At 47.7% G+C, this 3114-nt stretch overlaps 1 pseudogene; it reads left to right on the forward strand.

Moving 5' to 3' along the window:
- Positions 1-1647: 1647 nt before the first annotated feature.
- On the forward strand, positions 1648-1733 carry LOC122890617 (annotated as a pseudogene).
- Positions 1734-3114: the final 1381 nt, after the last annotated feature.

The following is a 3114-nucleotide window of genomic DNA, read 5'->3' on the forward strand; positions in this document are numbered from 1 at the left end:
TATCTTCAACTTAAACTAATCTTCATACCAATTCTGGGGGCTCCAAGTAAGTTCCTACACCTTCAAAGACAGAAGAGCAGCAGAAGTGTTGGAAGCTAGCGCTTTCTGAACCATGGCACTGGGCACGGTCCTTTATTCACACAGTTCCACAGGTTGGTTTTGATTCTTTCTGTTTGACAAATAGCACACCAGAGCCCAGAGGAGCTAAGTAATGGGCCCCGTAATTGGAGCCAAACTGTGTCTGAGAGTCTAGAACTATCTTACTTTTATTCAACGACACACTTAGCAAGTGAATCATGCGTGGCAGGTTTGATGCGAGGGACCGAGGGTCCCAAATAACACATTGCTCCTCCCTTCAAGGCATTGCGGTCAAAGGGGAAGTCAAAGCAGAGGGGTGATTAGTGCCGAACACGTGCTGTGATAGAGACGGGCCCTCTGCCCACAGGTGGAAGCTGGCGCTATGGAAACACAGAGAAGGGACCCCAGGATGAGCCAGCGGACCGCCCTCCAGCGAATCTGGCCCTCCCAGGTATCTCGGCTGGCCTATCTGGCCACTATGGGTTGGATTGTGCCCTCCAGAAAGATATGTTGAAATCCTAACCCCGGGACCTCAGAAGGTAATCTTATTTGGAAATAGGTCACTGTAGCAAGAGCAAGACAAGGTCATCGTGGAGCGGGGTGGGCTGGAAGTCGGATGTGACCAATGTCCTTACGAGAAGACGATGTGAAGACCCAGGAAAGAACGCCGTGGCAGAGGCAGAGATCAGGGCAGTGTGTCTACAAGCTTTCTCTCAATTTCCTCCTAGAAGTGACCCTGTCCTAACAGAGCCTCTGTTCTGCTCAGCTCTTCCACGTTGAGTGTTAATGGGACAGGCCTCCCTTTGGGGGTGGGTCTTTGGTTGGGTTCCCCAGATGCAGAACCTGAGATGCAAATTCACATTCAGGTGCTCTACAGGGGAAGCATCCCCGGAGGAGCAGAGTGAGGGAAGCAGGGCAGAATAGGGGAAGAAGCTGAGGCAAGCATACGGTTTCCGCGGAAGCATGGCTTCGTCTCATAACCTGGAGATGGTCTGGAGCACAAGCTGCGATACGGAGCTCGTACCCTTCCGCATGGGTCCATCACTGGACAACTCGGGAATGGGCGAGGGGCTAGCAGAGCCTCCTGGGCAGGCCAAGGCAGCACCTCTGTGGCCGAGGGCAGTCTCTAGCTAGGGCAGCAACAGTGCATGTTATCAGCACGCCTCCGCCCCCAGCAGCCGTAGGGGAGTGGGTGACCTCTTGGCAAAAGGGATCGGGTCCCCTCACACCAACCACCTCTAGCACAGCGAGCCTGCTGTGGCCCTGTGCTCTTCTGCCAGGGTGGGCAAGTGTGTCTAGTCGGGAAAATAAAGAACCAGACCAGAAAGACAAGCACTTTCCTCCTGCAGTGTCCTTCTAGCACTTTCTATCGACAAAGTCTTAAAAAATGCCAACAAGAAGTGCTTAAAGGGTTATCTTAAAGCCCATTATCACAGAGCAGACAATGAAGGATAGATTTTGAGCCAAGTACCAATAAATTGATAGCTGGTGTAGCCACTGAGATCACATCCCCTTTGGCTTTTCTTGTTTATCTCCATTCTTTTTGCATGTTTATAACATTCACCCCCCAACTTTGCGCAGTGGCAGTATCGTAGCCAATGAGGTTTATCCGAGGCGCGATTATTGCTAATTGAAACATTTACCCCCCAAAATGAGCAAAAGAACCGGTGCCGCCTCACGCTTCCGCTTGAGCCTGCAACGCCGGCCATGCTCAGTCTCCCACCGCCGGGGAGCTCTGAGGCGCGGATGGGACCAGCGTGGCCTGAAAAACAGGAGGAGAAAACCCACTGGGGCACAGCCCTGGAGGCCAGCTCCTTTGGGGGGGACTGGAGAAAATAGGGGTCAAAGCCAAAGAGCCAGATTCTGCCATGCACCGTCCAAGCAGATACAGCTGCTCAAACTTGGTGAGAAAAATGATGAAGTTCTGGTTGTTGACATTGGTCTCAAAGGTCATGCTGTTGGGGACATTATGGAGTCTGCCTTCAGGCCGTCAAGTACCAGAGTCTCTCTTTTGTTCTTATGAGTTTTCATAATGCAAACAGGGTATTAATACATTTTCATAAAAACATTTAAAATTATATTCATATTTTCTATTAAAATATATTTGAAAATAAATTTCCAAGAAATTAACAAAAGAAAATGGAACAACAGTCTGTTTTCCAAATAGTACCTTTTCCATTGTCATAAGGAGAACAATTTTTCATTATGGTCCCCGGAAGACACAGAGGACTGTGCAAGCTCCAGGCAAGGTTTACCCACCTGCTCTCTGTCCTCCAACGCCCGTTTCAAATCATGTGCTCAGAGCCTTAGTTTAGATGCTGGAGCTGAGTGAACCTGTCAGGCACAGAACTGATTTACACTCAACCTTGCAAAAACAAAAACAAAACACTCACCGGTATTGTACACCTCCTTTTTTCCTTTTCTTTTTTAAAGATATTATTGTTTTTTAGAAAGATTTTATTTAATTATTTGAGAGAGCAAGAGCACGAGCTGGTGAAGGGCCGAGGGAGAAGCAGACTCTCCGCCAAGCAGGAAGCCCTTTGTGGGGCTCGATCCCAGGACCCCGGGATCTCAGCCTGAGCTGACGGCAGACACCCAACTGACCGCACCATCCAGGTACCCCTAAAGTTACTACTTCTATGTAATCTCTACACTCAGTGTGGGGTTCGAGCCCTCAACCTGAAGATTAAGAGTCAGGCTCTACCAACCAAGGCAGCAGGTGCTCCACACACTTCCTATCTCTAGGCATTAGGAAATGGTTTTATAATACTTGGGTAGCTGGATTTTTTTTTTTAGCTTTTAATTGTGCACTTAGATGTATCAGAAAAGCTGTTCACTTTCTTCCTAATGATCAATAAAAAATGTACTGAAGATAAGAAAATGCCTCCATCTTTACGAGGTGATTTTAGAAATTATTATTATGTTCTTACATTTTCGGGAACGTTGCCATTTAGAGGATTAGTGGCAATTAGCAAATACCATAATACAGTATATTTAATGAAAATGTCATTGATGTTCTATTATGTCTACTTTCAT

This window comes from Neovison vison, chromosome 11 (assembly GCF_020171115.1).
Source record: "Neovison vison isolate M4711 chromosome 11, ASM_NN_V1, whole genome shotgun sequence".
NCBI classification, from domain to species: domain Eukaryota; kingdom Metazoa; phylum Chordata; class Mammalia; order Carnivora; family Mustelidae; genus Neogale; species Neogale vison.